Source organism: Myotis lucifugus, unplaced genomic scaffold (assembly GCF_000147115.1).
Source record: "Myotis lucifugus unplaced genomic scaffold, Myoluc2.0 scaffold_276, whole genome shotgun sequence".
Lineage (NCBI taxonomy): Eukaryota > Metazoa > Chordata > Mammalia > Chiroptera > Vespertilionidae > Myotis > Myotis lucifugus.
This window is the reverse complement of record NW_005871324.1, coordinates 1,623,294-1,631,328: the sequence shown is the minus strand read 5'-3', so window position 1 is coordinate 1,631,328 and position 8,035 is coordinate 1,623,294. Positions and strand designations below refer to the sequence as shown.

Below are 8,035 nucleotides of genomic sequence, written 5' to 3'. Positions count from 1 at the left end.
GGGCTGGGTGGCCTGAGGGAGCCTCAGGAAAGGCAGGTGGCCTGTCCTGCAGGACAGGGGGTGGGGACAGAGCCCTAGGCAGCGGGTCGTGACACCCTGCATGGGCTGGACGCTGGTGTGGGAGTTCTCCTTTCTGGGCCTTTAACACAACAAAGCACACCCCGCCTTCTAGAAGGGGGACAGATGTTGTCATCAGTTCACAACTCAACAATCACACTTCTGAAGAATCGTCACACGTTGGAAACACAGGGACCAGGGTATTCCAGTGCACACTGCAGATGTGATGGTCCCAGTCGAGTGGGGACAGGAGTGCTCACAACTGTGCATGTCAGAAGCACCACCGGTGACCTCGGGATCAGGGATGACGGTGCCCAGCCAGGAGTCTGGCCACATCCAGAAGAGACTTAGCCTGGCAGGTGGGCCTCACGAGGTGCCTTCGGTTTCCCTGCAGGAGCTGGAGTCGGCAGGATGGGTGTCGGGACATGCTGATCTCCCCTTGAGACAGGTAGGTGACCTGGGCATGGCTTGGGGACATCTCCTCACACAGGACAGCAGCATGTCCTGGTGGGCTGGGTCAGTGTGGTCAACAGGGATGGACCGTGGCTCTCAGTGGTGTGTGCTTCCAGTCAGGTTCTCGCTGGGTGGGCATAGCACCCTGGGCTGGACCTGAGACCTCCTGCCACCCCTGCCTGGATTCACTGATGGCGTGAGTGTGGACAGCAGCCACCATTTGACACCTGGCTTAAGGGATGAGCCTGCATGCGGGCCAACTGACCAGGACGTTAGCTGGGCTGTTCTGCACCACCTTCTCATGGACGTCTGCCACGGCAGTGTCCGATATTGGCACAGCCTGCCCAGCTCAGGGTGGTCCCTGCTGCCAGGGGAGACTAAAGCCACCGGCTATGGACAGGCAGTGGGCCCACATGCCAGAGTGCCAGGAGGAGGGCACCAAGGCCAAGCAGCAGGCTTTGTCGGGCCCAGAGAGGAAATGTTTCAATCCTGCCGGCCGTAGGTCTGCCACTCACAGCCACACTGGTCTGCGTTGTAGAGCGAAAGCTGCCACGGTCGACAGTGCCCTGAATAGTCTGATGACATGTGCTGGCCCAAGGCCTTGGGTGGTATCTGTTTTGTGGGTTTCTCTGTTAATCACAGCTCCAGTGGGATGGGCATGATGCCAGGAAGTGTAGCAGGAGGCTGAGTGGCCCCTGTCTCCCCAAGGACCCTCTGAATGGTGCAAGGTGTGCCCTGCTGACACCTCAGTCTGCCAGAGTGTACTGTGGTGGTGGCTTTCATAGAGTGGTGATGGCTTGTAAGAATGCGCCCAGTCACTCTTCTCCGTCCAGTCCAGGCTCCCAGTCCCCAGCCCAGTGATCTGCCCCCGACCCACTGGGTGCCGTCTCTGTAGGAGGCTCAGCCGACCAGCTCTGTGGATCCTCACTGAGTGCCCAGTGTGGAGGGCCTGGCCCAGTCAGTGCTCAGGGGGTGGTGAGAGTCCTTGGATCTCCAGATGCCTGCGTGTCCTGTGCTAAGGGCTGTGCGACAGAGGAGAGGTGCAAGGAACCCCCTCTTGTCTATTCCCCAGGACATCAGTTGTTGGAGGCTCACAGCTGGGCTGGTGGGAGCTGGGGATCCGCTGCCACTTCGCTGCGTGGGAGGACGAAGGTCCAGCCAAGCATCTTGGTGGCCAGACTGGTAGGCTTGCAGGGGCTCTGAATTGGGTTAAAGAAGCTCAGGCTGCCGAGCTGGTGTGGCTCAGTAGTTGAGCATCGACCTATGAACCAGGAGGTCAGGGTTCGATTCCCATTCAGGGCACATGCCCGGGTTGCAGGCTCGATCCCCAGTAGGGGGTGTGTAGGAGGCGGCTAATCAATGTTTCTCTCTCACCATTTTAAAAAATATATTTTATTGATTTTTTTATAGAGAGGAAGGGGGAGAGGGGTAGAAAGTTAGAAACATCAGTGAGAGAGAAACATTGATCAGCTGCCTCCTGCACACCCCCCACTGGGGATGTGCCCACAACCCAGGTACATGCCCTTGACCGGAATCGAACCGGGGACCTTTCAGTCCGCAGGCCGATTCCCTATCCACTGAGCCAAACCAGTTAGGGGTCTCTCACCATTGATGTTTCTATCCCTCTCCCTTCCTCTCTGAAATCAATTATATATATATATATATATATATATATATATATATATATATATATATAATTTACTTATTTATTTTTTCATTTCCATTTGCCTGGAAGATATTTTTTCATCCTTTCACTTTCAGTCTGTGTTGAGCTCCTTGTTTTGAGGTAGGTCTCTTTTTTTATTTTTTTAAAAATATATTTGTATTGATTTCAGAGAGGAAGGGAGGAGAGAGAGATAGAAACATCAATGGCGAGAGAGAATCATTGATCGGCTGCCTCCTGCACACCCCCTACTGGGGATCGAACCTGAAACCCAGGCATGTGCCCTTGGCCGGAATCAAACCTGGGACCCTTCAGTCCTCAGGCTGATGCTCTAACCACTGAATAAACTGGCTAAGGCTCAGCTCTGCTTTTGTGGTTGAGCGAGGCTGCACTTCTGGCCCCTAGCCAGGGTTTCTTGAGGTTTTGATGTGTTTCTTAGCCATTGGTATGAGTCTTGACGCATTAAAGAATGAATTCTTCCCTTGTCTGCCTGCCTGCTGCAAGTTTTTTTCAGCCTTTTAATTTTAGTTTGTGATGGTTTACATATTCAGACATTTTTCATATTTTGTGGTGAAACCTACTGAGTTTTTTTTTTCTTTTTTACTTGTTTCATTGTTCTATGCATTGTCCTCCCCAGCATGTAGCCAGATAAATTCACATCAATCTTTTCCGGTGGCTCTTTCTAGCTTAGTGTTTACACTCAAGATTTCATTCATCTAGAATTCACTTGGACATAAATGTGAGGTGAGGATTTAACCTTTTTTATACAGTTGTATCTGAGCTGTTTCTTTTTTATTTATTTTGCGAGTATGTTCATTAAAGCTGGGGACAGCAAAACAAGGAAGGGCTTAGGGTAGAAGAAGCAACAAGAAAGAGCAGTAGGGCAGCCGTAGCTCTCAGGAAACATTATGGGGAAGAAGTGAGCCAAGGTGGGGCTGCTGTCAGCTGGCTGGAGAGCCAGAGAAAAGGGGGCCTTGGGGACAGGTTCAGGGGGCTTGCCTGGGATGAGCTGCTGCTGCCCATTGCTCCCCTGGTTGCACGTCTTGTGGGATCCCTTAGCGTTTAGGAGATGCAGGAATTTGGGGGAAGGAGAAGGAGAAGGGGAAGGTGCAGGCATGCTCCGGGGAGGGGGAGTGTGCTGAACTGTGTCTTTTTGTTGTTGTTAATCCTCACCCCAGGATATTTTTCCCACTGATTTTTAGGGAGAGTTGAAGAGAGAGAGAAAGATAGAAATATCGATGTGAGAGAAACATATCAACTGGTTGCCTCCTGCAGCCCCGACCGACCAGCGCCTGGGCCGGAGAGGAGCCTGCCACCGAGGTACATGCCCTTGACTGAAATGGAACCCGGGACCCTTTGGTCTGCAGGCCGACACTCTATCCACTGAGCCAAACTGGCTAGGGCTGCTCAGCTGTGTCTTGTCTGTCACCAGAAATTGGAAATGTCGCATAATGTGTCCTTGGGTTTGTGGTGCCCTTGGCCAGTGGATTATTAAGAAGATCCGGTCAGGGCCTCCCGTGATCAGCCCTTGTTCTCAGAAGCCCATCCCTCTGTATGTTTAGCTACAGGGACATCTTGGGTCCACTCTGTTGGGACCTCCTCTCTTTTTGGAATCATAGGCTCGCACTGGTGGAGCCCGCTGGCCCTCCCTCTGTGGGTTTGTGTCACGTGCTGTCCCATACACACCTCGCCTGCTCTGTTTTCCCTGTACCTTGGGCTCGAAGCCCCTCTGAGCACCCTTCATTACTGAGAACAGGTCCCTGCCATGGTGGGGCCCCCTCAGAAACCCCAAAGGTGACCGGGTTTCTTTGTGGACATCCAGGCTTTGAGTGCTATGTGCTATCTGTGGCCAGGGACAGCCCAGAACCACCTGCAAGGAGGTCATGGGTCTCCTGATGACAGTTTGTGGGCTTTCACATGTGGTGTCTCTTACCCAGGCGGCTTTGTCATGCTGGGGAGTGAACTGGCCTCTTTCTCAAGGGTCCTGAGCCTGGCATCCTCATGCCCGCAGTGGGTGGCACTACCTGGCCAGGGGCTCAAGTGTCCTGTTTGTGCCTCAGCCTCATGGCTGGTAGGCGTGTGGTGGCCGGCCAATCTGCCTGCCACGCAAGGATCTTGCCTACATGGCTGGAAAGCCTGGTTCAGGCCGGCCGGCTGCCCTCTCACCTGTGGGCTGTCCTAAGCCAGTATCCAGGGGCCTCTGTGATTGGGCTTGTGGGTCATTCCCCAGGTGGGCTCTGTTAGAGTCGCCGAAGGAGGAGCGCATGAGGCCGAAAGTGGTAAAGAATTATAAATTTATTAGATCATCTGGCGAGACCACATAGGCTGAGCCCCAAAATGGTGCCTGCTCCCAGGGAAGGGGAGTCAGATATTTTAAAGGACTCTAGGTGGGCTTCTTCAGTGGGGAATTCTCTGGGTGGGTCCAGATCCTGGACAAGTCTGGAGGGGAAAGTTACTGGTCTTAGCAAATGGAATGTGGTCTAAGCGAAAGGGAATGTCAGACCTAAAATTACTTAAAGGTCAGTTTCCCAGGGGAGGAGGCATCGATTCAATTATTTGATCAGACCTTACAGGCTCAATGTGAGAAACAGGCGCCAACACCACAGCCCCAAGTCCCTTTCCACCCCCAGGACCCCTGCAATCTCAGGTGAGGCAGAAGGAAGGACACTTATGCGGCAGGATTGGGTTCAGACCCTGGCTCTGTTGGCCCCACAGGCCGCAGGAAGGGCTCCATGCCGGCCACTGCAGTTGTGAGGTGAGTGCCATGCCAGCTTCCGGCTGCACCATCCCTCACTCCGGGTGATTCACAGCCGGTGGCGTGGAGGGTGCAGTGGGGCCAGCTTAGTGCGGCCGGGCAGTCCCTGCCAGCCCTCAGCGGCTGTTGTGGTGTGTTTACCCTCACTCCCCAGCCCCATCCCTCTCCTCCCAGAGCATCCCCTGCCCCTCTGCTCTTCTGGGGCCTCTCACTGTCACTCTGGCCAGAGTCAGCTCAGGGCTCTTCCCTGGACTTGTTCTGCTTTGTCCCCCTTCTTGTACTGTCCCTGGGGGAGCTGCCCGAGAAGCCCCTGGACCATCAGGCTGCCGAGGGGCCTCCGTTCCCCCGGCCCTGGGTGCCCTGCCCAGCATGACTCTCAGCTGGAGCACCGGGAGTCATCAGCTCTGTTTCTCTCGCCCACAGGGAAGGCATCCTGGTTGGGGAAGCCAGAGGCACCCCACCCCCATGGCGCATCTTGCCAGGTTGATGTTTGCAGTTGATGAGTTTGGTATTTCGAATATGCCTTTAGTTAAACTTTTTCTTTTCAAAATATTTCACTCTCCTGAAAACCTAATTAGGCCATTCATTCGTCTGAATGTACTTGCTGCTCTCTGCATTTTGTGAGATAATGAGGCTGTGGAGATGCTGCCAAACCCATCCTGGGGGTGGGGGGAGGCTTTTGCTCTGTGCCCTGGAGGGAAAGGTGCCCCTGTGACCTTTCCTGGCCTGTGGGATCTGGGCCCCAGATCGCGGATGGGGAGTGGGGGGGCACCAAGTGTATAGATGGGGAAACAGACCTGGGCCACTGAAGGGTCTGGGCTGGCAGAGGTGGAGGGGTCTCAGCCCCCGCGAGGCCCACCCTTCACAAATCACCTCCTGTCACCTCTTGTCACACCCCCCTACCTCCCCCTCACCTCCTGTCACCCCAGCCCTGGGTCAAGGCCATGGCCTCAGTGATGCCACGGAGGTGCCTCCTAAATCCCCTGGGCCAGGCTCCCCTGAGGGGCTGAAAGCCAGGGAGAGGCCACAGGACCAACCCACAGATGCTAAACGACAGTGGCACCAGAGCCTTTTTAATAAATTATAAGCCAATTTGTGCTTTTCTATAGAAAATAAACCAGAAAAGGGGAAAATAATGGCTGTCACACCCCTGCATCCTGGCCCTGGCGGTCCTTCTAGGCTCCTAGGGAGGTGGTTTCTGCATGTGCAAGTTTAAGCTGCTGGGCTTGGGACTCCCCTTCCCCTCACCAGCATCTTCTGTGTTGATGCTTTGCCAACACAAGAGAGTGGGTGCCCTTCACTGTGCCGGCCCTACCACGCCTCTCCTCTGACCACCTGGCTATTCCCTGCCCGCTCCCCACCACAGCCTCAGGCCCAGCTGGGGCCTGGCCTCTTGGGCCTCCCAGCATGGGCGTGAGAGATTATGATGGGGAAACTGAGGCTCAACAAGCAGAGTGGTGGTGGGGGAGGGGGAGTGGCTCCCAGGCCTGCCCCAGACAAGTACATCTTCCATTTCCATCTTCTTGCCAACTGTGCTCTGGCCTTTGTTTCTGCAGAAACCTATTGTTTGTGATGAGACTAATTTAGAATATTTGAATTTGAAGAAATAATTCCAGACGTTTATTTGCCAAATCTTTGTAACAGGGGCATTAGTTAATTTTTAATTAAGCCTTTATGCTTGCAGACTGTCTTTGCAGAACCAGGACTTCCAGAGGTTTAGTGTTGCTGGGGGTGGAGGTGTGTGATGCCCCAGGGTGCAGTGCGGGGAAGGAGGCCATCTGTGACCTGTGACAAAGGCAGTGGCTGCGTACCCTGGAGGAACCCTGGGCCCAGCATGCAGGCTGACATGTCCTCTTGCTCCTGGTTATCCTCCCCTACCCTGACCCAACCTATTCTGCTCTGTTAGCTCAGACTCCTCCCTCTGCCCCACCAACTGATGGGCAAGAGGATGAACCTCAGGCCAGATACATGGAGTCTGAAGACAGCACCTTGGGCAGGGGAAGGGGGCTGGGTGGGACCGGAGGAGTGTCTGCCATCCCCTCCCCTGAAGCTGGTGGCGGGCTGCTTTGGCCAGGGCAGGGGAAGCTCCTGAGCTGGGTCTGGTTCTCTTGCCCCAACAGCCCCCATGAGATGCTTCCCCGTCACCTTCAGGATAAAAGCCAGACCTGGTCCCTGCGATAGCACCAGCCTCACTCCTTGCCACACCCACCTTCAGCATCAGCAGGCTCTGCCTGGGCGAGGTCTCTGTGCCCACTCCCCCCTCGTGCCATTCTAGACACACAGCCACTCGCTTCAAGCTGGTGTCCCTCTGAGCCCTCAGGAGCCCCAAGGCAGTCCATCTCCTGGCATTTCTCCAGTTTCTTGCAAAAATTGGCCTCTGTGTACAGCACATGCTCTGACTCTTCAGGGCAGCCCAGGCATGGGAGTCACAGGGCTCTGTTCACCTGGGCACTATACTCCAGCTGCTCATCCTTCTTCCTTCATGCAGCAGAAATTAATTGAGCGCCGCTGCATGCCAGGTGCCGTGCTGGTTGCCACTCAGCTCTGGCCTGTAATTCAGTAGAAGCTGAGGAGATGGCTGTCCCGCCCACCTGCACCTTCAGTTCCATGTGAGGCAGCAGGGGAAAGGTTAGATTTGTTGTGTCTGCCTTGTCCATACAGAGGCTTAAGAGCTGAGGGAGGCATAGCAGTAACTTCACATTGTGATCCTAGCTAGGGGCAGAGATTAATTTTCTCTGTCTTCCTTCAGTCCTGCTAGGTTCATAGGTTAATTTTCAATTTTTTCCATTTCTGGCACATGAAAGGTAGTCAGTGAGAGATGCATTGGTTATTTCAATGAGAATCTTGGTTTGTGGACTTAGATGCCTGTGTGCTCATTTATTTTAGATTTATCCTTATTATTTTTTAATTTTTTAATTATGAAAGTAATTAAGGCTATGAATTTACCTATGAGAACAGCGTTAGCTATAACCCATATTTTTATTTCCAGCTTTATTGAGATGTAATTAACATATAATACTGTGTAAGTTTATGGTATATCATGTTACAATTTGATACATATATATATATATATATATATATATATATATATATATATATATATATAT

At 53.3% G+C, this 8,035-nt stretch overlaps 1 protein-coding gene across 1 annotated transcript in view; it reads left to right on the top strand.

Moving 5' to 3' along the window:
- The first annotated feature begins 480 nt into the window (after positions 1-480).
- ARVCF (ARVCF, delta catenin family member) overlaps positions 481-8,035 on the top strand; it is a 38,188-nt gene continuing 30,633 nt past the window's right edge. Inside the window, 1 exon segment of the mRNA XM_023763223.1 lies at positions 481-505. The gene's annotated coding sequence lies outside the window, so the exon portion shown is untranslated.